The sequence below is a fragment of the Hyperolius riggenbachi genome, chromosome 12 (assembly GCF_040937935.1).
Source record: "Hyperolius riggenbachi isolate aHypRig1 chromosome 12, aHypRig1.pri, whole genome shotgun sequence".
In the NCBI taxonomy this organism is placed as follows: domain Eukaryota; kingdom Metazoa; phylum Chordata; class Amphibia; order Anura; family Hyperoliidae; genus Hyperolius; species Hyperolius riggenbachi.
Genome location: NC_090657.1, coordinates 143,891,719 through 143,919,343, shown reverse-complemented (window position 1 = coordinate 143,919,343; position 27,625 = coordinate 143,891,719). Strand labels below are relative to the sequence as shown.

Genomic DNA, 27,625 nt, shown 5'->3' with positions numbered 1-27,625 from the left:
TAATGACAGCACACAGTTTTACAGTCAGGAAACCACATTAGCAATGACATCATCATTCTAAATACAGTCTATTGATCACCAACAGTAATTTTGCCAGTATGATGGATGGAGAGGGTTGTTCTGCTTTAAGACATTATAATACGGAGGGATCATACCGGTATCATTGTTATTATTCATTTACAAAGTGTGAATATTGATTCCGCTGTTGCAACTGACAGGCATTGGGATTATTGGTGATCCCTAAGCATAGGAGGCACTGTGATGATTAAAATGGTATATATAAGAGTCACGCTAATGATGCAGGGGTGGGAAGGCAAGGTAGGAAGATGAATTGTTGGTAAGAGCAGCACATTACATTTAGAAAAATGACAGTGGGTTGTGTTATGCAAGAAAATCATGTTTGGTGTCACACCCAGTGTGTACAAAGACTATCTCTTGTCAGATTGCACTGGGAGTGGTTGGGAGATTATATGTGTGTGTCGGTCACTGTACAGTGAGCTTGTACCTGTGTACAGGTATGTTGGGTGATTCCTGTGCATCAGGCAGACATGTGCAGTTCTCCATCTGGGCGTGTAGCTGGGCATACACGCGTGTGTAATCTAATTACTGTACAAGGTGTGTAAATTGATCATGGCTCCCAAAGCTGCATCTATCTGTGGGGAGATGGTTCATCGAAAAGGAAAATTTGGGGGTGGTTGCATTAAAAAAAAAACAGTAAAAATCGGATACAAAAGTATCACACCACACACACACACACACACACATATATATATATATATATATATATATATATATATATATATATATATATATATATATACATATATATATATATATATATATATATATATATATACACATATATATATATATATATATGTGTATATATATATATATATATATATATATATATATATATATATATATTCTAAAAATTTAAGAGCTACGCTAGAAGCATACCTACAATATTCTCATTCATTCAAAAAGTAGCGATATTTGCTAACATATTACAAATCGCAACTTCTCGGTAAGAAATAAAAGCGCTATCTGGGCAGGGGGAGGAAACTCCCTGTGCCGGGTTTTCCCTGGTAAGTGTGGGATATCTCATTGCAGCTTTGTACATTTTTGTTACTGAATAAGAATTGCTGGTGGTGGCAGTCACTCAGCATCCACCTATTGTGCCTGGATAATCAGGAGGGTGTGTATGTGTGTGCCTGCAATTATTTGCACACTGATAGGTGTGTATATTAGACGATCACTGTACATTGTGGCCAGGCAAAACACTGTAGCGTGGAGACATGATAAAATTCCAGCCACTGATTCAGAATGAAATGCCGGTGCTGGGAGTCCATAGTGTGAACCCTAATGACGCCGGGTGACATGTACAGAGTAGGATGACAGATATGTAGTGTGTGAGTGTGTGTGTATCTAGACACTGCAAGCTCAGGCAGATGTGTGCTGGATTATCTGACAGCTTGCAATGTGTAGAATCCAGGGTGATGGAGAGGAGGTGGGTGTTATAAGGGTTTGATGGAACCAGACGTTTGCTTCCCAGCTCTCCCCTCACCCCAGAGGCCTGGGCGGCGAAGGGTTAAGGAAAAGGCTGATAAATTAGCCACCATCCCGTTTATGAGAATGCTAAATGAACCGTTCGCCCCTTTGACAGATTAAACAGGCACTTACCTGTCAGCAGGAGAGAAAAAGGGCTACGGGTGGGAGACCCTTCAAGGAGCCATAGAGATCTTCTAATGCATCTTCGCCAAGCACAGCATTGCAGAGTGGCAACTGGGGGCAGCGCAGGGATTTTAGCCAATGCTTCCTAGGCTCCCCGAGACCTTCCCAGTGAAAACTGAATATAGATGAAGCTGTATTGCAGCACAGGGAGACACTGCAAAGGTAACGCTTGCAGAAGAAGGTTGGGCTGTGCAGGAAAACAAGGAGGCTGGAGCAGAGAGAGAGAGAGAGAGAGAAAGAGAAAGGAGAGAGGGAGGGTGAGAGGGAGAGGGAGGGAGAAGGGAGGCTGGGCACAGGAGAGAGATCCAACCTCCCGAGACAGGAAGAAAAAAAAAGATTTTTTTAATGCTGTACTACAGTGCAATAGATACAGAGGATGCCCCACCTAGTGTGAGCATGGGATCAGTGTGAATGACAGAGTTCAGGGCTAGCCTGCCTGTCCCCTGCTGATGCATCCAGCTGCCTAACACCAGCAGGCTGCCAAGGGTTAAAAGCCCCATCTGGATTGCAGGGACTCACAATGACTGCAATCAAGCTAATGGGCTCTGCAGCTGAACTGCTGGCATCCTCAGCCCAACGTCACACTGTGCAGCAATGCTGCAAGGATCCTGCATGTGCAGCGTGCCCTTGTGCTGTTTACTGCCTCTCTCCTGCTTGTATATTTGTTCTCACAGGAGGAGAGACATAGGAGGACTTTTATAAAGGTGAATGGTGATTGCTGACCTCTGGGCTGTAGATACTTTGCTTGCCTAAATTAAAGAGGACCAGTCTAGCCATGGCTTGTGCAAGAGTATTCGTTCTTAAAGCAGATCTCTAACTAAAATAATAAAAGATGCAGAGGGAAAAATAAAATGCTCACCTCTCCAATGAAGGTTTTCATTCCTTCTCTTCTGCAATGTGATGGTCCCGTCTGCTTCATTTGCTGCTGTGGACGTCATACCTCCCAGCTTTCTGAGACAGGAAACAGACTCTTTTAGTGCAATCATATATAGGAAAGGGCACACACACAAATGGAGGTGGTAACATTGGCCAGTAATCGGCCAATCAAAATTGGATTTGAGTATGCACCATAAAGTCACTTACACATGCAATCATTTCGCCCAATAATTACTGTTTCAGTGTGAACAGCGCCACCGATTGATCCTGCACAGACATCGTTAAGGATCACTCTTGACAGATCCTTAAAGACACCCGACTCTCACTGATCGTAATGTTATTTCTGCTCCCCCACTCGCAGGAATCTGGGATCAGGAGTCATTTGCCTAACGTCATCCCTCAGCCCCCCTCCATAGCAACAGAACACATTGTTAGCCTGAAGTCTAGCAATGTGTCAGTACAGCATTGGACTCAGAATTTTCGCCCAAGGGGTTGTTTCTCGATCCGTGATGGCCAACAATTATCTCATGTGTACAGTACTTAGCTTAATCTGTCTGTAGGGAGCTTTAAAAGAAACCCAAAATGTGAGGCTTATGGAAGCTGCCATATTTATTTCCTTTTAAACGATGCCAGTTGCCTGGCCATCCTGCTGATTTTTCTGCTCAGTAGGGTCTAAATCACACACCACAAGCATGCAGCTAATCTTGTCAGATTTGTTATAGACATCTGATCTGCATGCTTGTTAAGGGTCTATGGCTTAAAGTATTAGAGGCAGAGGATCATCAGGACAGGTAGATAATGTGCATAACTTAAAATAAAATAAAGATGTCAGCCTCCATATCCCTCTCACCTCATGTTCCCTTTAAATGAGATAATTCAAAGCATGGTGGCGTAGTGGTTAGCGCTCTCGCCTTCCTGGTTCGAATTCCAGCCAAGTAGTTTGTATGTTCTCCCCGTGTCTGTGTGGGTTTCCCAGGGCACGCCGGTTTCCTCCCACATCCCAAAAACATACAGATAGGTTAATTGGCTTCCCCCTAAATTGGCCCAAGACCACAATACATACACTACACAATCCATACATAGACATATGACTATGGTAGAGATTAGATTGTGAGCCCCTTTGAGGGACATTTAGGTGACAATATACTCTGTACAGCGTTGCTTAAGATCTTGGCGCTATATAAATACTAAATAATAATAATAATAAAGATTCATATCTGTCCCCTTACTAAAGCTTTATACACAAGCGCGACTGCTGTTGCCCATAACAAACGAGTAATGACAGATCGGGTTAAAAACCTTGATATCGGACGTCGTTAAGTGTAGTATTGTGTGGGATAAATAGGAAAGTGTTATTGCAAAATAACACTTTTTTCTTTATAGAACAAGGGTGGCCATATATCTCTCGACTTGGTAGCCGATCGACCATCCGATTCGATAATTATTGAGTCGGATGAAAATCGGTACTGCCAAGAGCATGCCCCATGGACAATTCACATGTATTGTTTAAACATGCTGCAAAATCTTGGGCAAACGTGCTCAATCAGGTACCAGCGGTGTCGGCGTGCGATAACTGCGAATGGCAGATGCGACGGTAACCCCCTCCCATCCCCCCAAATGTTAGCTAGACCCCCCCCCCCCCCCCCCCCCCAGTGCCTGTGCATTAATATTTTACCTGTGTAGCGCCATCCACTGCTGTGTCCACACTCTTCTTCCTCATTGGGCCCCCACGTGGTTGCAGGTGTATTGCACGTGGGGCGTGATATCATATACATGCCCCATGTGCAATACACTGGCAACCATGTGGGCTGCCAATGAGGAATAAGAGTGCGGACACTCAGGGGACAGCAGACAGTATTATGCATGGGTACCGGGGGTCTATCTAACATTTGAGGGATGTGGCTGGGGGCAGTAAGGCAAAGGGGCAGCGTCATGAGGCTGATTCCAGAAAGATTTAATGCTGAAATTGATTGGGAATCGGCCTGTGGTTTATGACAGCTAACAGATCTCTCTCCAATCAGATTCAATAGTAGAGAGATGTGTATCTTGGTTCAATTGGCCACCGAAATCACGTCATCTGATTAGGTGATCAACTAGTTCTGATTTAATCTGTTAATTCAAGTATTGTGACTATCACGTTGTCCTTGAGTTTTACAGCAGCACCTGACTTTTTCTGCACTGGTGGCAATCAATGCTTCCCCATATGTAGAAATGAAAATGAAAACTGCATGTGTCACTTTTGTGTGGCAATCAAGAAAGTTCCTCTTTCAGTGATGCACGTTGCTGTCTTCCTTCCCCTGCACACTACTGGGGATCCTCCTGTACATCGCATACACGAATGTAGTCATACCTACTTACCTACGATATTGCTTTTCCAAACAGCAACTCTACTGAGCCCCTATAGATATTACTGGATACTTAGGCCCTTATACATGCAAAAGATCTGCAGCCAATCTTCCAGCATCGTGTACATGGAATTTTTCTGGCAAGTTCCCATGGGTCGGTCAGTCAGCTGCATATATACATGGAGTGTGATATGTGCAGGGCTGGCTGATAGTAACCAGTATGTTCAATTTCAAAGCCTCAGACAATAATTGGTTGTTCAGAATTAACTTCACAAATCATATTGATCCCATCATTCATCATTTTGGAAGTCAATATTGGCTTGTTTGTAATAGCCCTCCCTGTAACAGTTTCTATGGCTGTTAGTCAGGTCTGATCAATGTAGTTGTGGTATCACTTTCTGTTCCTGTCTGTGCCCAGGAAGCAGGAAGGCTATTCACAGAAACAGGAAGGGACCACAGAAGTAGGATCTGACATAACCTTTAAATCATGCGAGTGAATCTTTTATAAAGGGATGCAGGGATAATACAGCTGGTGTACAATGTACATACCTCCCAACAATTTTGAGATAAGAAAGAGGGACACTGTAAGACATGCCCCTGCCACACCTCCAACCACGGCCCCGCCACACCCATCATCCTAAATATCACAAAGAATTCCGAAGCAAAAACCACACTGGCCCTTTCTGTCATCATTAATTTCCCTTCATTTAATAATTTTAAAATAAGAAATACATCAATTTAAACGGTGGGAATAAAGTGTAGAGTCAGTTAAACACATTTTTCAGTAGAAAAATACATATATTTACATAGAGGGACAAATAAGGAAGAAGGAGGGATTGGGATCCCAAAGAGGGACTGTCCCACTGAAAAGGGGAGCTATGACTGTATACAGCATACACACTGCTATGGTGGAGGGATGTTCATAAACAAGAGGAAGTTGGGTGGTTCTCTCATCTCCTCACATGAACAGTAATGCATTGTTACAATTATTAATTGGGAAATGTGGTGCTAATTTAATTTGTTGTTATAAGCACACTTACATTCCACTATTGTTTCCCTAATCTTCCATGTCTAAAAGATCATATATATATATATATATATATATATATATATATATGTATATATATATATATATATATATATATATATATATATATATATATATATATATACATATATATATATATATACACTTCCTGATCCAGGCAGGGGTTGGGACTGTAGGCTAGTAATGTGTTATGTTCCTATGCGGGGGAGCGGCGTGGTAGTGACGTCACACAGCAGTAGTGCCGCTTAGGAACTCTGGGCCCCAGTGCAAGTTTAACACTAGGCCCCCTCAAGCGCTCTATACATAACAATTGATATGGAGCACCAAAACCTGCCAAGGACAACTGCAGTGTCAGAGAGGTATAAGCAGAGGCGGAGAACAGTCTAATGATTACAACCAATCAAAGCACATACACAGATGATCATTACCAGCTTACAACTAATAAAGAGCTAATGAAGTTATTGAAAGAGGGCCCCTACGGTCCAGGGGCTTTGGTGCGGTCTGCTTTCCCATGGCAAGGTAAGTAAGGAGAACAGTGCTCTGGTTATCAGGTCGGATCGCTGGCCTTGTGGTATAGCAAATGCTGGCATGACCCACTTTACATACGCCTCTGCAAGGAGCCACTGCTCAGGCTTAGCGGGAAAAGCCAAGCCCAATCGGCTCCGTGCTACTGCGCAGGGATGAGCTGTCTGCACCGTGGGGCCGAGCTCTGTCAAAAAGCACTTGTTGACGAGTTTCAAGGGGTCCCATTGCTGGAGGAGGAGCAGGATTAGCCAGACACTTTGCTCCACTTACCATTTAGGGAACTCTTTTCCCTTCAGGTACACTTTAATCTGCCGTCATAGGTCAGCAGACTGCAATGCTTTCCCTGCACCATCATGAGGAGTAAAAAGGAACTGTTTAGACAAGACATATATGGTAACTCTCAGGGCTGGTGCACACCGAGCGGCTTTTTGGGCGTTTTCAGATCCGCTTGCGGCTGCGGATCTGCTTGGTCAATGTATCTCAATGGGGTGGTGCACACCAGAGCGGGAGGCATTTTGCAGAAACGAAAAATGCCTGGGTGAGGCATTTTTTGGATTGTGGATGCGTTTCTGCCTCAATGTTAAGTATAGGAAAAACGCAAACCACTCTGAAAAACGGCACTTCAGAGCGGTTTGCCAGGCGTTTTTTGTTACAGTAGCTGTTCAGTAACAGCTTTACTGTAACAATACAGGGAATCTACTACACCAAAACCGCTACACAAAACCGCAAAACGCTAGCTGAAACGCTACAGAAAAAGAAGAAAAAGCGTTTCAAAATCTGCTAGCATTTTGCGGATCTGCTAGCGGTTTTTGGTGTGCACCAGGCTCACAGAGGTAAATCTAGGTACATACACTAGATGAAATTCATTAGAGAGGCCATTAAAGAGGCACTGTAGCGACATATAGTAGAATGCATCCTTTGGATTGTAAGTTTGCAAGGGCAGGGTTCTCTCACCCTTTTGTGGCTTGGAATTTGTTACACATTTTATTCATGATACTTTTGTCGCTGTAATTACCAATTCTGTATTTTGTACCAACTCTCTATTTCGTATCAACTCAGTATTTTGTATATTGGCGTATACCATTGTCTGTACTATTTTGTACCCCATGTTTGTTTGTTTACTTTGCACAGTGCAACGGAATATGTTGGTGCTTTTATAAATCGATAATAATAATGCAGTAAATTATTCAGGATAAGCACTTTTAGGTTATTTTTTTCTGGTTACAGCATCAGAAACACTTATATATGTATATATAGCTGAGCTGTATACTGGCATGTAACCCCACCCTCCCAGTGATGTTTAGCCTAGGCTGTTTAACTATGAACTCTCCTCCCAGAGCATTCTGGGAGACCAGGTGTTGTTTCTACTAACTTCATAGCCAAAAGATTCGGGACACTAGATCTTGAGTGACAAGGACTCCCAACTGACCCCCAAGCACATTGTTCTCATCAAGCCATTCTGTCTTGCTTCATGCATCAGCCTCCTCACCCCTCCATAGCAACAGGCGCTAGCGACACATCTGTACAGCACTCTGCACCCAACTGTTGCCCAAGGAATTGAATCCCTGCAGACAACATTACCTCACTTGTACATGTGTACATAGATATATAAATAGATAAAGAGATAGATAGACAGAGAGACAGATATATATATATATATATATATATATATATATAGATAGATAGATATAGATATATATATATAGATATATATATATAGATATATATATATATATAGATATATATAGATATATATATATATAGATAGATATATATATAGATATATATATATATATATATATATATATATATATATATATATATATATATATATAGTCCAAAGCCAGATCATCCACAAGGAAACTGAGCCAGGTGCCTAGGGCCTAGAGAGAGACCAGGGGCCTGCTTGATGCTAATCCCCACTAAATGTAAAAATAAAACAAAAATAATTTGATTGAAAACTAGTATCCCAGAATGTAATCGGGATTGCTGAAAGTTATTGATATTGTAGTGTGACAAGACCTTGAAAATTATACAGAATGAGTTCTGATATTTGATATTCTAGGAGACAGTGTGTCCTGTATCTCCACTGATCTGTATATATACACACAACTGTCCCTCAATGAATCACACACTTCCTTCCACAAACATGGACAGCTCTGTAGCCAGTGTATTCATTTCCTGCCTTGTGACTATATCAGCAGTCTTGTGTCACTGCAAAGCCTGTGTGTCAGCTGGGCATGGCATTGGCTTCCTAGCATTTCTCAAATAAACAATCTCAAAAATGTGGAAGAGCAACACTTTGTATGCTGCAATCCTAGCATGTGTATATACAGGGAGATAAACACATACCTGGTTCCAAAAGGCAGCTAAGGGACATCTGTAAATCTAAAGCCCCATCTACACGATATGATTCTTTGTGCGATTCGATTACGATTCTATTTACGATCTGATTAAATCCGACATGTCCGATCGGGATTCGATTCGATTCACATTGCCATTGTTTTGCAATGACAAATTAAATTGAATCCTGATCGGACATGTCGGATTTAATCGGATCGTAAATAGAATCGTAATTGAATCACACTAAGAATTGTATCGTGTAGATTGGGCTTAAAGGAACAGAATGAGGAGTGTGCAGTGAGACAGCCAGACAGTTAAAGTAGCCAAACATTTATCGGCTTTCTTGCTGCAATCCCCAGAATATTCCATCACATTGATCAAATCTGCCAGAAATCTATGTACTAACATGTCAGATTGATTGTAAATTAAACTGAAATAATCAACTGGACCCCTGTTGATGGGGTGCAGGGCAGGATAGCATGGCAGCTCATAGCATTGCAATGCATCCAACAGTGCAATGCTGTGGTTCAAAGGATTTTGAATAGATTTCATGCTAAAAATGTAAAAAGCTTGGTTAACATTTATGAAAGTTTCCCAGTCTTGCTTATCCCTCTCCTACATAATGTAATTTGAGCAAATATGAGATTAAAAACAGATCTAAATATAATTTCTGTAGATTATGATCACCATTACATCATCAAAGTAAAGTTCATTTAAATGTATAAATGGGCATGTTAGGCAAAAATGGATTAATGTGAAATGGTGCCCTATACTAGAAAACAACTTTTTCACACCCTAAATAGCCACCTGCATTTTCGGTAACAGTTAGTGGGGGCTAGCATCAACCAGGCCTCTGGTGTCTCTTGAGGCCCTAGGCACCTGTTGCCTTGTGGATGATGTGGCTCTGGTGTATGGAATCCTTTGCAGTGGACCGTAATTTGCTCACCCCTACAATTGTTTGCCTGTTTAGGCCCTGTTCATACTGTAAGCGTTTGCAGAACACATAGGAAAAAAAAGAAACCGCAAGTTGAAAAACACATGCATTTATATGCGTTTTTCTTGCATTTTCTATTGCGTTTTTGCATGTTGAAAGCAGGGCTGTGGAGTCGGAGTCGTGGAGTCGTGGAGTCGGGCAATTTTGGGTGCCTAGAGTCGGAGTCGGGAAAAAATGCACCGACTCCGACTCCTAATGAATTTGTAACTGTAATTAAAATAGAAAATATGATAAAATGTTCTATTTCTCAGATAATAGTCATTAAAAATAATGTATATATACAGTAATAGCTGTGCTTAGTCCACAAAAATGAAATAAACCAATCAAAATTAGTTACTTGTGCTGCTTCAATAAAGCAGTCCCCGTATTTTTAAGGTCAGATATACATATCTGATTGTGACTGTATATATGATGTGTACACAGGAATCTCATATATACTAAAGAACATCTATGCTGTAAGAATAAAGCCTGATGTGTAGCTGTGTCACTAATAGAGATGGTCAACGAGAGGGAAATAATTCTGCATTGATGCTGATTTATGCAAATGTATGCACTCCCTTTGCTGATGAAATCAAATTTGATATGTTGTTAAAATTTTGGTTTGGTGACTACAAATTAAAGGGTACCTGAGACGGATGAAAAGAAAAGTTTTTATACATACCTGGGGCTTCCTCCAGCCCCCTTCAGTCCCTCGCTGTCCTCCACCACCCGGATCCTCTGCTATGAGTCCTGCTAATTCAGCCAGTCAGTGCTGTCCGGCCGCATGCCGCTCCCACAGCCAGGAACATTCTGCACCTGCGCAATAGTGCTGCACAGGTGTAGTATGCTCCTGGCGGCGGAGTGTGTGCATGAGCACTACGCCCGACTGGCTCAAGTACCTGGACTCATAGCAGAAGATCCTGGTGGTGGAGGAGGACAACGAGGGACTGATTATCCTGAAGGCGGCTGGAGGAAGCCCCAGGTCTGTATAAAACTTTAATTTCATCTGTCTCAGGTTTACTTTGTTACACAGTAGTACTATACTCTACATATGCACTCCCCACAGAGCTGCAGGGAATCCACTGAGAATGCTGTGCACATTGAACACAGAGGTGTTGTTTGTCACCCATAAACCTTGTTCAGATTGTGCATGAAGAATGTGTAATAGAGGAAGAATCTCCTCATTCCACTGCAGAGTACGTGCACATCATTCTTACATGTACCCACACTTACATTGCCTAGGGCCTGATAGATGTTCTTTGTTCCGGTTTGTACCTTTTACAAGTACTCTTACCAAGGACTAGTTTTAGTCTAAAGGGAATAAATATAGTAGTCTACATATCCTTCTCACTTCAGTTGTCTTGTAAAATTCCTAAGCGTTGGCAGTTAAGAGACGAATTTCATGTTACATACTTTTAAACAACAAAATTGTAATATGCAAATTAGAGGAGTCGGAGTCGAGGAGTCGGAGTAATCCTAAACTGAGGAGTCGGAGTCGGTGGATTTTTGGACCGACTCCACAGCCCTGGTTGAAAGGAAGTGCGTCACACAGGAAACAATGGGAAACGCAGAGCGAAACGTACGCTAAAACACAATAGTACGCGTTTTTGATACGCGGCAGTAGACTTTCATTGTGTCCGTTTCTGTGCGTGACGCACAGAACTGCATGCAGCAATGCGGATGAGAAACGTATGCGTCTCATACGCATACATGTGAACGAGGACATTAGAAAACATTAGTAGCCTTTTCTATGTGCAAAGTCTGCCCATACGCGTTCTGGAAAAACGGCTAGAAATGCACAAAGTCTGAACAGGGCCTTACAAAGTCCCAACCATAAGTTACACATACTAACTGAGGATTTATCAGACTCACAAGTGATAATGAGTAAAATACACTTGCTCAGACAAGGCATAACACTCGTTAACTTTTTCTAATCAGAAGCTATGGAAGCAGGGTCATGCAGGAGAAGAGAGGACATTCATACATTAACTTGGAGTGGTTATGATTACTACTATTTGTGCATTCAATACAGTTTCCTGCCAGCTTGCTCAGACTTGGTTCAGACGTGTCTCCTGTCCTGCAGTTCAAACGCAACGCTCTGACTCCTGTGACTATTTACCTCCACCAATGAACTGCTTTATCGATACTGGGAGTAGTGGCAGCGTAAGAAGGGTTCCACAGTACTGAAGGAGGTAACACAACTAGTGAGGGAAGCAGTACCAGGGAGGGTATGTGGCTATACTGAAGGGGCAGTGCTTGCAGTGGTGGCTATGTAGGAGCAGTACATTACTCCAGTATTTGCACCAGGGCCCATAGTTGTCTACATTACTGGAAATGTGTACTTCAGAATAAAAAAATGGTAATACAAATAGATTATTAAATTGTACCCAGGCCACATGGAGAGCAATAATATCCCTCTTCTGTGACTGCAGACACCCTTTAATCGCTACACTACAACTTCTCAAGAGAATGGGCAGTGAGAATTGTAACATCCTGTTAAGGTTCAGGTTACCACACACTACTAAGAATAGTAATAACTCGGGACTGGCCACAAAGTTTTTCCAGCATTCTTGAAAAGTGCTGCATTAGGATCAAAACTCCTGCCAGGACTCAGACTTTTTCTATGCTCTTGCAATGCTGTGGATGGCAGCCAACCACAAAGGAGGCTGAACTACTCTCAAAAATTTGTGATGATATTTGCACCATTTTTGAGGTTCTCCTTCCTGTATTGTCATGCATGAAAGGCTTACGATTCTCTTTGTTGAAGTCAAACTTGTCACTTCATGAAGTGTGATGAAACTTAGGATACTGCCAAAGTACAGGAGCCTTGTGATACACCTGAAATTATCTGGGCATCAGGAAAGCCCAAGTCAGTAAACTTTGTGCATACAATACACCTATCACAGCTCAGCTCTGCAATACCAAGTCCAGCTGCAGCGGTTCCTCTGTATGTCCCAGCCCCGACTTCCGGTCTATCTACTCTCCTCTGATTGGTCCATCATCCCAGACTGTAGTATCTCTGGGGCCTGCTCTAACAACTTCCTCTCCTCTGCACTTCCTGCGCCCCACCCACAGCTATTACCTCAAGTCTTTAGGCGCACTCGCCACCTGCTGACAGTTTTGGGAACTACAGACTCAGTTCTGTTCCAGCTGCTTCGGTCTGCTCCATAAAAGGAAGCAAGGGCTTCCAGCGAGCCACCTAGACACGTTTTACTCCAGTGTGCAGCTGATCATGCCAATGTCTCTGATTCTGTGGACCTGAAGCATAAAAATAAATTTAATTTGATCAGCATGGGCATTAGAATAAATACATTTTTAAAAACTGACCTTCTGGACCAAAATCTGTGTTTAGTTGGTTAGCAGTTTTCTTCCTTGTAAAAGCTACTAACAGATGAACATTTAAACAGGAAATATCTTTTAAGGTGCTCATTAATGTCGCAAATAAAATGCTGTAATACATCAATTATTTCACCATCAAATAACCAATCTGTACTTTCTATCCATTACAACTGATTATAAAAAAAAAAAAAAAAATCCAATCGGCTTAACCTCCCTTGTGGTATCCCTAAGACATGCTCGGGGTGGAAAAAAGCAGCCAGGAGCGGTAACCCCGAACCTGACTCGTGGTAGCCACCACTGGGAGCTCTATGCAGAGTGCAGAGCAGAGGCAAGATAGGTTCCAGCCTCAGGTCACAGTGTAGGAAGGGACGCACAACTCACTCAACTATCATTCCCCTATTGTGTTTGAAGCAGAGAGAAATAAGAAAAGGAGATACATGGCAGTGTCTGCAAGCCAGATAACTAGAGATTAAGGTATTGGGGGGCCCTGGGGCGCCTCTTAGTCTAATAGCAATCAGTGTGGTATGGCTGGGGTGGGAGGGATGGAGGGGCGCACTTTGGTGTTTCAGCCTTGGGTGCTGGAGGACCTTGCCCCAGCTCTGGCAGAGTGCATTGCGCAGCAGGCGTTTTAACTCACCTCTCCTGGGATCCAGACACCGGCAGCCATTCTCCTTCCTGTCTTCGAAGGCTCTGAACCCCCCTGTTGAGATTGCCGTCTGTCGTCATGACAACAGACGGCGATCTCACTATAGGGTTGCAGCACCACCTGGAGGACGGAGGGAGATTTTCAGAGCTGGATCCCAGGGATGTGAGTAAATACTGGGCTGTTGCAGATTTCTCTGCGGCTTGATTTTTTTCTGATTTTAGCATTTAAATGCATGCTAAGAAATTGCACCGGTTTTAGACCCTAAAATCTGGAAATAATCAAACCGCCAGGAAAGTTATTGAATCACTATCACCTTAGAATCATTCACAGTCAATTTGGGACATCTACAAGGTTTATTTTCTTCCAATCAAGTCACATTTATCTGATTGCTGGGTGATTATTTGCTGAAAATTGTATGGTTAGTGGGCACCTTTCCATTTTCCAAGGCTACATTTCTATTTGTGTAATTTTTCTGCAAATGGACTGAAAAAGTGTGAAGTATACTGTATAGTATGAAAACCAATGATTGTAAATGGGCTAGTTTCCATTTCATGCAAATTTTAGTATGTGATTGAGTTTGAGAAAAAAACAGCCTGATGCATTTCTTTGCATTCTATAAGCGACTTTACATATACAATTGTGGTGTTTTGCATTTTCTTACAGGAAAAAGGAACTTTCATGCTGTCACTAAGCAGAACATGTATGTTAGGGCCCGCAAGTAGGGCTGTTCAAATCCGGATCCAGGAGATACCCGGATAGTCGCTATCCGGATATCTCCCAGTAAACCTGTGCGGGGTGGGTGGGTCAATCTTACCTGTCTGACGTCTTCTTCGTCCGTCCCTCGGCGCCTCCCTTGATGCGCGTCACGTGATTACAAACACTTCCTCCTTCAACCCAGAAGGAGGAAGTGTTTGTAATCACGTGACCACCGCTTGGACCGCATCGTGGGAGACGCCGAGGGACGGACCGAAGAACACGTCAGACAGGTAAGATTGAGCCCCCCACCCACCCCGCACAGGTAACTGGGAGATATCCGGATATAACTATCTGGATGTCTCCCGGCTCCAGATTTGAGCAGCCCTGCCCGCAAGGTCCATGGTATGGGGGGCGCTCTGGAAAAGAGGGGCAGCCAGCCCCCCCCCCCCCCTCTCCACCAGAGCCCTTGTTCAATCCGTACACATGGTGCACTTCACCACCTTCGGTGCCCAGAAGGAGGTGGGTTGGAGGCGTTGATGCCCTGGGGGGCTCATGGTGGTATCTTGGGGTCCCTTTTAACAAGGGAACCCACCCTATATATAGGGAAATCGCAAAGCGCTTGAAAAAGTGCTTTGAAAAGCGATTTCCTGAGTGCTTTTATGAATAAATACATTGTATTTATTCATTTCTGGATCAAAGAGTTCACTAAAGTGTAAAACATCATCGCTCCACAAAAGCACTTAGAAAAGCGCTTTTCTAAGCGCAAAGCACAGGGAAAAGCGCTTTTAAAATCTCTAACTAAATTGCTCAGCGATTGGGCTAGCGATTTGTAATGTGAACTTGGCCTTATTGATCTAAATGAAAAATAAATACCTTTTTATTAATGATCCAATGCCAGTATCCTCTAAGAGCCTGCAAGACCCCGATCTTGGCAAACTCCCAGTGCTGAATGGCAAAAGACAGCCTCTGCATAAGTATTTCAGAGGCTTGGTATGCGAAAATTGGCTTCAGAAACAAATAATGGCAAACACAACATTAACAAGATGACTGGGAACAAGAAAATTGCATTCTATAACAAGAATTTTTCGGTCCATAGTGACGTCAACAAAATGTCCGCTGAGGATTCCACAAGCCACACTAAAGAGGCAGAACTATCTGTTTTTCACATGAATGGGGAGTCCACCCCACCATCGAGACACCCCCTTCCCTGGTCCCCTGGACCCCCGATACATGTGAAAAACAACTTGTTCTGCCACTCTACTGGGGCCTCCCAGAGCCAAAGAATCCCCGGCGGCCATTCTGTTGACATCACTATGGGCCAAAAAAAATTATTTTAGAAGCTAATTTTCTAGTTCTCAGACATTTTATAAAAGCGGTATTTGGCGAAAATTGTTTCTGAAGTCAATTTTCACATAGGCAAAACAGAACACGGTACTCAGAACAGAGTGATTTTTGCAATTTTATTGCCAAATTCGAGTGGAAAAATCACAATTCGGAACTCCAAGAACCCATTCTTATTTATTACTTGTACTTAAAGAGAACCAGAGATGAAGCACCCTCTTGTATTTTACCTTATAAATCAGTGGGAACATGACAGTAAACACCTAATCTGTTCTTTGTTTCATTGTTCTCTGTTTAATCTGACTGTTATCACCTCTGATAAGAATCCCCGACTGAGCACTCAGTCTAGCTTTGCTATGGAAAGATTATAGCTGAGTCTGTCTTCTCTGATGTCTTTTCAAGCCCAAGCCTGCCCCCTTGTGGCTCTGCTATAATGACTCAGCTATAATTATTCCCTGCAAAGCCAGACTGAATGCTCAGTCCGGGATTCTTATCACAGCTGATAACAGACACTTTTAGCAGTGAGGATAAAACAGAGAGCATGGTAAGTGTTTTCTCTAATGTTCTTACTGATATATATGGTAAAATACACAAGGGTGCTTCGTCTCTGGTTCCCTTTAAAGAAGAACTCCAGTGAAAATAATGTAATTAAAAAGTGCTTCGTTTTTACAATAATTATGTATAAATGATTTAGTCAGTGTTTGCCCATTGTAAAATCTTTTAAATCCCTGATTTACATTCTGACAGTTATTACATGGTGCCATTTTTACTATTGGCAGGTGATGTAGCTGCTGCATGTTTTTTTGGCAGTCGGAAACAGCTGTACACAGCTATTTCCCACAATGCAAGAAGATTCACAGACAGGAAACTGCCAGGAGTACCTCGGTCCTCAGAGCTTCTTGTGGGAGGGGTTTCACCACAATATCAGTCAAACAGCGCCCCCTGATGGTCTGTTTGTGAAAAGGAATAGATTTCTCATGTAAAAGGGGGTATCAGCTACTGATTGGGATAAAGTTAAATTCTTGGTCGGAGTTTCTCTTTAAATTACCACTATCAAGAAAAATTGTAAAATTCAAAATGCTGTAAACACATACAAATAAGAAGTATGTTTCTTCCAGAGTAAAATGAGCTATAAATAGCTTTTCTCCTATGCTGCTGTCGCTTACAGTAAGTAGTAGAAATCTGACAGAACGGACAAGTTTTTGACTTTCTTCCTGGGGGATTCTCAGTATTTTATTTATTCTTGACAAAAGCAGTTCTTGGAAAGGAACTATACAAAGGTTCAGGTCACACCCGCTACCTGTTTGCACACAATTCTGGCAGTTGGAATGAGCAACTGCCATTCACTAAGTGCTTTTGAAAATAAAGAAAACCCAGAGAATCCCCCATGAGGTGATGGGCTATTTCAAAACCTATCAGTTCTTTCAGATTTCTACTACCTAATGTAGGTGACAGCAATGAAGGAGAAAAGTAGTTTATAGCACAATTTACTCTGGGAGAAATGTACTATTATTTATTTATATCTCACAACCTCACTGACCAACTGCTGCACCAGACTGCAACATAAAGAGCTATTGCATCAACTGGAGGATGACAGGCTCTGTCATTTTGACCATGGGTACTCTTTAAATGGTGACCTGAGTGATAAAGTAAGGTGATACCCGTGTGGCATAACATACAGTACCTGAAATGCACCAGTGACAAATTTTCCATTTAATGTGCTGTGAATACATATGTGACAGGTATTCTTTCATTCCTGTCTTATTTCATAGTGCTCCATATCTCCATATTACTGTATCTGTAATAGTACACCTCAATAGCATGCAGACATCACAAGTTTCAGCTACACGGTGGGAAAGGGGGGAGGTAAGCCTGGGAATTGAATCCATATGTGGTTTGCAGAGATACATATGGAGAAAGTCTGCATGTGGAGTTTGCAGACTGCAGTGGTACAATAGCTGTGTTCTTTTTTATATGAAGCTATTAGCGATGTTATGGCCACAAGATGCTTATAAAGCTTTGTGCTGAGAGCATCTGAAATGTTTCAGTCTCCCACTGCTGATTGTGAGAAAGAATTGTCATACTGTGGTACCTAGAAACAGTAGCAGGAAATTTGGCCCCACCACTAGTGGCGGAAGTTTAGGCACCACAATAGGCGCCCATTGAAATAGCGGTATTGAGGGGGAATTTGGGCGCCACAGCACCCAATAAATAGCGGGTGATGGATCCAGTGCCCAATGTTTATCAGGCGCCCAAATTACCCCTTAATGCCGCTATTCCCTGGGATGCTTGAAAAGTTACATTTTTTTATATTTTTTCTTGGTGGTGATTGGCGGGAGGGGGGAAAAACAGTGTAAAATTTGCACTAGCTTTTTAGCCACGCCACAGTGTTTTTTCCTCTTGCCTAAATCCTCATACACACACTGGATGGTTCTCAACAGAAATGTCCAGTCGGGGGTGTGGTGGCCCTGATGCATCACGGAGAGATCCGGAGTGCTGGATCATCTCACCTGAACGTAGGTTGAGAGTATTGTTTCCTTAGCTCTCCCATTCTGTCATATGTCATACTTCCTTCCTGCTCCATAGCAACAGAACATGTCACTAGCCTGCAGGCTAGCAATGTGTCTGTACAGCACTTGCTCCCAAACTGCTGCTGGAGGGATTGATCCCCACGGGCGATGGTTATTGTGTGTATGCACGCACCTTATGTAACCTTAAAGAGGAACTCCAGTGAAAATAATGTAATAAAAAAGAGTGCTTCATTTTTACAATAATTATGTATAAATGATTTAGTCAGTGTTTGCCCATTGTAAAATCTTTTGAATCGCTAATTTTCATTCTGACATTTATTACATGATGACATTTTTACAGTTGGCAGGTGATGTAGCTGCTGCATGTTTTTTTGGCAGTTGGAAACAGCTGTAAACAGCCATTTCCCACAATGCAGCAAGGCTCACAGACAGGAACCTGCCAGGAGTACGTACTCAAGAGTTTCTTGTGGGAGGGGTTTCACCACAATAACAGTCATTCAGCGCCCCCTGATGGTCTGTTTGTGAAAAGGAATAGATGTCTCATGTAAAAGGGGGTATCAGCTACTGATTGGGATAAAGTTCAATTCTTGGTCGGAGTTTCTCTTTAATATCTGTCACCACATTGTAAAAGTTTTGATCAATGCACAGGCAGATACATTTTTTCTCGAACTTCGTAAACCCCTGAATAGTCTTTAAATATGATTATTTTGTTCATAGACATTTACTTATTTGCTATTATAACCTTACTAAGGTACTTCTGTATCTTTCACTTTCTACCCGATAATCTGTAATAATCATAGCAGCAATAAATAGAAATATATGCATACATTGCATAAAGAGATAGACACCATACAATATGATGATTGATGAAAAGGTATGTTTAACATGACAAATGTGTATCAATTTCTAGGTGTGGTTAGTGAAGTGCAAGAGGATGCCTCGAAACCAAAGATGTCACGTAATTGAGTGACTACCAAAGATGTTAGATTGTTGGACAACATGAAGGAGGTGCAAGCCAAAAAGAAAAGGTCAATGTCCTACAGATTCCATTATCTACCATCACTTAGGTGATTCTAAAGTTCAAAAGGGAACAAGGAAAATGTTCACCCACGTCCGGTTTCGGCCAGGCCCAACAGCATGACAGTTGAGTGAGGACTGGCAAACGGTTTGTGGAATGACAGTGTTACATGGCTGGTGACATGGTGGAAAAGCTGCAAGTGAGTCGAAGCACAGCTGTCCGATATCTGCATCAACTCATCTACCATGGGAGAGCTGCAAGATATAAATCTCGGTTCACCGCAGTCAAGGCAAGGATGATGATTTTCAGCCTCATTTCTTCTATCCTAAAAGTTTCTATACCTGTTCTAATGTGGTCTGGATTACTGCAGCCTTGTCTAGTTGCACTGTCTCTGTAATATATCTAATCTATTTTTCTTTGTCAAGCTTTGTCGACCCATGGGGGAATGGGCTGCCTCTGTTGTAATGAATATAAGTTATGCACGCCCCTCCAGGCCTCTTCTAGGCTCACTCCTGCGTGCTTTGTTTATTTCTCACAGACAACTGAGGGGGAGGGAGCTGCCTGTCACATGCTGAGAAACTTTGAGAATCCCACTATGTAATAAAAACTTGTAGCATACTGTAACATGATAGATAGATAGATAGATAGATAGATAGATAGATAGATAGATACACAAACATCATTTCCTGGTTAGCGGCCATGTGTTTTGTTTGTACACAATGCTTAAAACTGGTGATTAATAGCCAGGATTGTGGTGGGGAGCGTCGTAAATGGCAGAAAGGGGTCCAGGAATCTCGATTAGTATGTTTTTTATTGTACAAATCGGACAGTACAGATTCTCTTTAAAAGGAAATACATGTGGCAGCCTCCATATCGCTCGTGCTTCAGTTGTCCTTTAATTGCATATGGGCCCAGGAATTTAAGTGTGATGTTAAACATGACTCACACTTCAGAGATTTTCAATCCTTAAACTTAAAATAAATATATGGGAAAGTTCTACTATTAAGATTAGTTTTTTTAGCAACGTTCTACTAGTAAGATCAGTTTTACAGAAACAATTACTTTCAAGTTTATTTTAACTTCAGGTTTCCTTTAAAGCATTTCAAGGTAAAAAAAAAATACATTAAAGGAAAATGCAGCATTTCAGAAGATGATCTGTGATCTGTTGGTTAAAATAGTATCTGTGGAGCAGCCTCTTCCCCCCATTTGCGGAGCCAGGATGAGTTACATGAGTTACATGAGTAAGGAGTCCAATGGGGACTTATTATTTCATGGGGTTATACAGGGAGTTGTGGGGCTTTACATATTACCATTACCATCTTTCCTTTAATATTCACATTTCACAGGAATAATGAGAACACAATTCCCAAATAGCTTCATTATTTCAGAAATTAGAACTTTTCTTATTTCTCCTTTTAAAAAAAATGCTTCCACGCTCCCACTCAAAATGACTCACCGCTTGTAAAATAAATACATTTTTTTGTGGCTATCAAGAGCACTGGGTTTTTTTATACTATCAAAAGAGGATGCAGGCAAGGAGTCTATTGTTTTCAATTAGGGTCACTATCCCCCTCCCCACCCCCAAGCAAGACCTAATCTTTCAGAAATACAGCACAGCAAATTCCCACTGCAGGAGCGTCCATGAAACTGTAGTCATACTCCTTTAGTAAACCCCCCCCAAAAAAACTTTTTTTTTTTTAAACAAAAAGAAGTTTATTGAACAGAATTTTGCATTTTACAAGGCATATGTATATGTACATAGATCTTAAAGATACATGCATGGCTGTATTACAGGTATAGGGTGAATAAAACATGAAGAAATTGCAATTGACCGTATGTAATTATGCTGGGAATACACGTTAAGTTTTTACTTTAGATAGATGGGTTCGATAGATAAATTCCAACCTGTCGGATCTGGTCGATTCTACTTTCGTTTCGATTCTCCTCATTCAAGTGAATGTAATTGATAAGAAAAGATAAGGAATCGAGAGGGGAATCGAGCAGTGAATCGAGAGTAGAATCTATCGAAAGCGAAAACGACGGCAAAAACGAATGCAAAAACGCATTGTGTATTCCCAGCATTAGAGAGCAGTGGGAGATATAATCTTTATAAGGGATAACAAGCCAGGATTTGCAAATAAAAGTCAACAAGTATTTTAGAGTAAACAGAGATTTAACCCGTGTCCCTGATTACAAGCCTTAGTATAGAGAGTACATGCATTACCGATTCTTCCACCTATCCCAAACCAGGTGGAATTTCTTGCTTGAACCTCTGTGCAAATACACAAGCTTTTTGTATGGAATGGCGTTGTTTACTCTTTTGACCCAGTTTTCGCCCCCCAAAAAAACTTTAGTAAACGAAACTGTAGTCATGCAAATGTTCACTCTGTGTTGTGATATGAGCCAGGTTATGCTTGCACATTTTTGCCACCTTGCAGCAAACAGTTTTTAAATATGCCAGTCCAGGATTGCTACATCGCTTATATTTTCCAGTCATCTCCATTAATGTCTAGCCTTAAAGTGTACCAGAGATGAAGCGTTACTAAGATTTGAGGCCCCCGCTAATCGCTGAAGCGTTAGTGCTTTTTAAAGCGCTAGTGCTATTCCCCATGGAAGTGATCTCACTGCCGCGATTGGTGCCGATCACGGGCGATTAGCGCTAATCACAAAACGTGTTAGCTGCAGCATTTTACCACGATTCTGATGCAATCGCGGTACAGTGCTTAATAAAGTGCTGATCGCGATTGCTCTGAATCGCGGAAGTGTACAGTGATGTACAATCACTTGCACAAAACAGTAGTACTAAGCGCTATCGTTTTGCGCTTTTAAGTGTGAATGGGCCCTGATACTTACCTAAGTATCAGGGCTTCCTCCCGCCCCATAAACACATGTGAGTCCCACGCCGTCCTCCCACGGTCTGCCGCTCAGCCATCTGCCGTTCAGCCGCAATCAGCCCCGGTAACTAGCTCAGTGACGTCAATCCAGGTCCAGGTGCATGCACAGTAGGTTTACGCAAGCGCAGAAGATCCAGACTGGACGCGACAGAGCAAGTTAACAGGGCTGATCGTGGCTGAACGGCAGACCGTGGGAGGACAGTGTGGGACTCACACATGTTTATGGGGCAGGAGGAAGCCCCGGGTAAGTATCAAATCTTACTAGCGCTTCATCTCTGGTTTACTTTAAGGGAATTACGTTTTGGGAGAGGAGCAGGGTTCCATTGTATGCTCCTGTGACCAATAAAAAAAAGCCAAAAGGATACAAGACCTGTCCTGAAAGCAGACATGCTAAAGTGATTCTGAAGCAAAAATAAACTTATGATATAATGAATTGTTTGTGTATTACGGATAATTCATAGAGCTTTAGTAGCGAAGAAAAGAGTCTCATATTTTTAGTTATATTGCTTTTTTTTATAACATTGCAACAATCTGTAATATTTGCAGTTTATAAACTACACTCTGCATTTGAAACTATGAAACAGAGCAGAGCTAATGACACTTAGAACTTCCCTGCAGTAAAATCTTGTCTGAAGTTGTCTTTCACTGTTTCTTTGATGTATAAGTGCTTCAGAAAATAGCACTGTAGCTGACCCAAGTTGGGTCTAAGAGCTCAGACGAGCTCTTTTGCATAGATAACAAGTGAAGTTTCTTAAAGGGAACCTTAACTGTGGGCGAAAAAAAAATTTCACTTACCTGAGGCTTTCCCAAGCCTCCTGCAGCCGTCCTGTGCCCGCGCCGGTCCTTCGGTGCCCTCCGGTCTTCCTCCGTGGCTAAGTTTCGTTTTCGGCCGACTGCCAGTCGTCCTCCGGCCAAGCGTCCTCTTCTTCCGCATTCCCCGTCGTAAAGAGCCGTAAAGCGTGTCCGCATGATGCACAGCCGCTGCAACCCCACATGCGTGAGAAGGGGCTCGCTGGATGCCCCGAAGTGTCCCTGCTTCTCTCCCTCCCTATGCAGACAAGTGCAGAAGCATTAGCAGTAGAAAAAGCGGGGCACATGCGGCTATCTATGGGGGGGCACACCTGGCTATCTAAATGGGGGCAGGGGGCAGATCTGGCTATCTATAGGGGGAAAAAAATAATTGAACAATGCCCAAACAGGGCTAGACCATAAGTACCAGAAACTTGGTCAATAGTAGACCTATCCCATGTACACAACAATATGATCGCTGTGGTAATACATGGGAGGTTTCCTGTCTCAGGTAATGAGAGATAAAAGACTGTATATGGTCTGTATTGGTATGAACACTAAAGTAGAGTGACCAGATTTTTGTAGGCTCAACCTGGGACGGGGGGAATTGGGGGGGGGGGGCTGAAAAATAGGGGGTGCGCCGCGCGCCGCGCTGAAAAATTTGGTGTCTGCAGCGCGCGCGAAAAATGGGCGTGGTCATGACATTCTATGGGCGGAGCTAACAGAATGATGCAACAGCGAGGCATAAGAAAGCAGTGTTTACGCCGTGATGTGGTCAAACGTGGATTCACATCATAGGTGTGCAGAAACTGTGTGATGCTATTTAATAGTATGCCATAACCCCAAAGCAGCAAACACAGCCAACTATGACCATTAAATAATAAATGCAGCAACAGTTACCCCAGACACCACAAAATAATCGCATTGCGGGCAACATGTCAGCATAAAATAAACGCAATGGGGGCAAACATGTCAGTACAAAATAAACGCAATGGGGGCAAACATGTCAGTACAAAATGAACGCACTGCGGGCAAACATGTCAGTACAAAATAAACGCACTGCGGGCAAACATGTCAGTACAAAATAAACGCAATGGGGGCAAACATGTCAGTACAAAATGAACGCAATGGGGGCAAACATGTCAGTACAAAATGAACGCACTGCGGGCAAACATGTCAGTACAAAATAAACGCACTGCGGGCAAACATGTCAGTACAAAATAAACGCACTGCGGGCAAACATGTCAGTACAAAATAAACGCACTGCGGGCAAACATGTCAGTACAAAATAAACGCAATGGGGGCAAACATGTCAGTACAAAATGAACGCACTGCGGGCAAACATGTCAGTACAAAATAAACGCACTGTGGGCAAACATGTCAGTACAAAATAAACGCACTGCGGGCAAACATGTCAGTACAAGATAAACGCACTGCGAGCAAACATGTCAGTACAAGATAAACGCACTGCGGGCAAACATGTCAGTACAAGATAAACGCACTGCGGGCAAACATGTCAGTACAAGATAAACGCACTGCGGGCAAACATGTCAGTACAAGATAAACGCACTGCGGGCAAACATGTCAGTACAAGATAAACGCACTGCGGGCAAACATGTCAGTACAAGATAAACGCACTGCGGGCAAACATGTCAGTACAAGATAAACGCACTGCGGGCAAACATGTCAGTACAAGATAAACGCACTGCGGGCAAACATGTCAGTACAAGATACACGCACTGCGGCCAAACATGTCAGTACAAGATAAACGCACTGCGGGCAAACATGTCAGTACAAAATACACGCAATGCGGCCAAACATGTCAGTACAAGATAAACGCACTGCGGGCAAACATGTCAGTACAAAATGAACACAATGTGGGCAAACACTTCACCTGCAAGAAAAAGCATTTACTCACCTGGCAGAAGACGTCCCCTCATGGTGCCTCAGGTGCAGCTCCCCCTGGCCTGGACGATCTTCAATCTCCCGCTCAGCCTCTCACAGGCAGAGCAGGGCTACGGCAAGATGGCGTCCGGAGGCGGAGCCCTGTACTGGAGACAAATAGTCTCCAATACAGGGCTCTGCCTCCGGACGCCATCTTCCCGTAGCCTTGCTCTGCCTGTGCCTGCCGGAGGAGAACATTGCAGGCTGGAGCGGGGCTGCGGGGAATGAACTAGCGCAGCATCTAGTAGACGCTGCGGCTAGTTCATTGTACGGTGGCCAGAGTCCCGAGGCCGGGACGTCCCGCTGCTAAAAGCGGGACGTTTCCCGGGACCTCATGCAGCCTGGGACAGCGCCCCCCGAAGGCAGGACGCGTCCCGGGTAAAGCGGGACGTATGGTCACCGTAACTAAAGGGTGAGGGTCTTTGCTGATCCCCCCCACTGGTCAACTTGTATTCCCTGTGGGGTGTAGCTATCTCTGCCCCAGTGTCACCAATTGAGATCTACATCACAGTACAATTTCCTCTAAAAATTAATACCTATATAATGAGCACAATTGTGGCACAGGGCGTCGTTAGGAGAAAATAGTGCACAACATAAAAAACACAGTACAAAGATATCCCCACACCAAGTGTCAAAGTTTCCCCCAGCAATAGCCCAAGTCAGAGCTAATCGAGCTGTCAGCTGGATGTGCTTAAATAGCCACTAACCTGCCACACCCGATCTATCAGGTCCACCCCTTGCTTCTAAATTATCCATATTGCCTGTTGTGTAAACCTACCTGTTTGCACAACCTCCCCACAGGGCTGCCCCATCCACAGCATGAGAGAACGGTGATGACACATCTACTCACCGCTCTCCAAGCCTCGTTCTGGCTGCTGGTGTCATATCCTGTGATGTCATATCCCTTAGGTTGCCATGCGCTCCTAGCAACGCGTATATAGCAACGCGTATATCCAATGCGGACGCTGGTATATATATCTATAGGGGGGCACATTTGGCTATTTGAAGGGTGGCACATCTGGCTATCTGAACATGGAAAGGGGGCACATTTGGCTATCTAAACAGCATTTCTACATTTGACTCTACCCATGAGCACGACCACCTCTGATGCATGGTCACACCCATTTCTTCCGGGGGGAAGGGAGGGCAAAAACTTTATTTGTCCCCGGACGCTGAAAACCCTAGCTACACCTCTGGTACTTGCTTGTAGCTGTGTGCCCATCCATACAGGCTTAAAGGACAACTGATGTGAGAAGAATATGGAGGTAGCCATATTTATTTCCTTTTAAACAGTACCAGTTGCCTGACAACCCTGATCTGTTTGGCTGCAATATATGTCTGAATAAAACCAGAAACAAGCATGTGGCTAATCTTGTCAGATCTGACAATAATATCAGAAACACCTGATCTGCTGCATACTTGTTCAGGGTCTATGGATAAAAGTATTAGAGGTAGATGATCAGCATGATAAACAGGCAACTGGTATTGCTTCAATGGAAAAAAATATGGCAGCCTCCATAGCCTTCTTGCTACAGTTGACCTTTAAAGGACACCTGAAGTGAGAAGGATATGGAGGCTGCCATATTTCCTTTTAAACATTGCATTGATGTCCTGCTGATGATCTGTCTCTCTAATACATTTAGCGATAGACCATGAACAAGCATGCAGATCAGATGTTTGACTGTAGTCTCTCTATATTAACTGCATGCTTGTTTCAGGTGTGTGTTTTAGACATCGGTGATGCCAGAAAGATCAGCAGGATGCCAGGTAACACTAACCACTTCACATTCCGTCGTTTTCACTTTATGCATCCGAATAATGTTCACCTCCCATTTATTAGCCTATAACTTTATCACTACTTATCACAATGAACTGATCTATATCTTGTTTTTTCTGCCACCAATTAGGCTTTCTTTGGGGGGTACATTTTGCTAAGAGCCACTTTACTGTAAATGCATTTTAACAGGAAGAATAAGAAAAAAACAGAAAAAATGCATTATTTCTCAGTTTTCGGCCATTATAGTTTTAAAATAATACATGCCTCCATAATTAAAACCCACGTATTGTATTTGTCCATTTGTCCCGGTTATTACACCATTTAAATTATGTCCCAATCACAATGTATGGCGACAATATTTTATTTGGAAATAAAAGTACATTTTTTCCGTTTTGCATCCATCACTTTTTACAAGCTTATAGTTAAAAAAAAAATAGAAATATTTCATCTTTACATTGATATTTAAAAAGTTTAAACCCTTAGGTAAATATTTACGTGTTTTTTTTATTATTATTATTGTAATTTTTTTTTTTTATTAAACATTTTATGTGAGTATTTTTGGGAGGGTGGGATGGAAATAGTATTTTTTTATATGAATATATGTGTATTTTTTTTTTTTTTTACATTTATTTATTATTTATTTATTTATTGTATTTATAAAGCGCCAACATATTACGCAGCGCTGGATTTAGATGTAGTTTTACTTTTTGGCCACAAGATGGCAGCCATGAATTTGTTTACATTATGTCACTCTCAGGGCTCGTTTCCACTGTTGCGGTGCGGAATCGCCTGGCTTCCACCGCAGA

At 42.6% G+C, this 27,625-nt stretch overlaps 1 protein-coding gene across 11 annotated transcripts in view; it reads right to left on the bottom strand.

Moving 5' to 3' along the window:
• Positions 1-12,861, bottom strand: part of EPB41L1 (erythrocyte membrane protein band 4.1 like 1) — a 258,463-nt gene extending 245,602 nt beyond the window's left edge. For 4 of the 11 annotated variants that reach the window (XM_068264533.1, XM_068264531.1, XM_068264532.1 and 1 more), the window contains exon 1: positions 1,684-2,056. The gene's annotated coding sequence lies outside the window, so the exon portion shown is untranslated. Of the gene's footprint in view, positions 1-1,683; positions 2,058-2,593; positions 2,686-12,766 lie in introns of those variants that run through there. The other 7 variants (XM_068264534.1, XM_068264535.1, XM_068264529.1 and 4 more) reach the window with 6 other exon arrangements.
• Between the last annotated feature and the right edge of the window lie 14,764 nt (positions 12,862-27,625).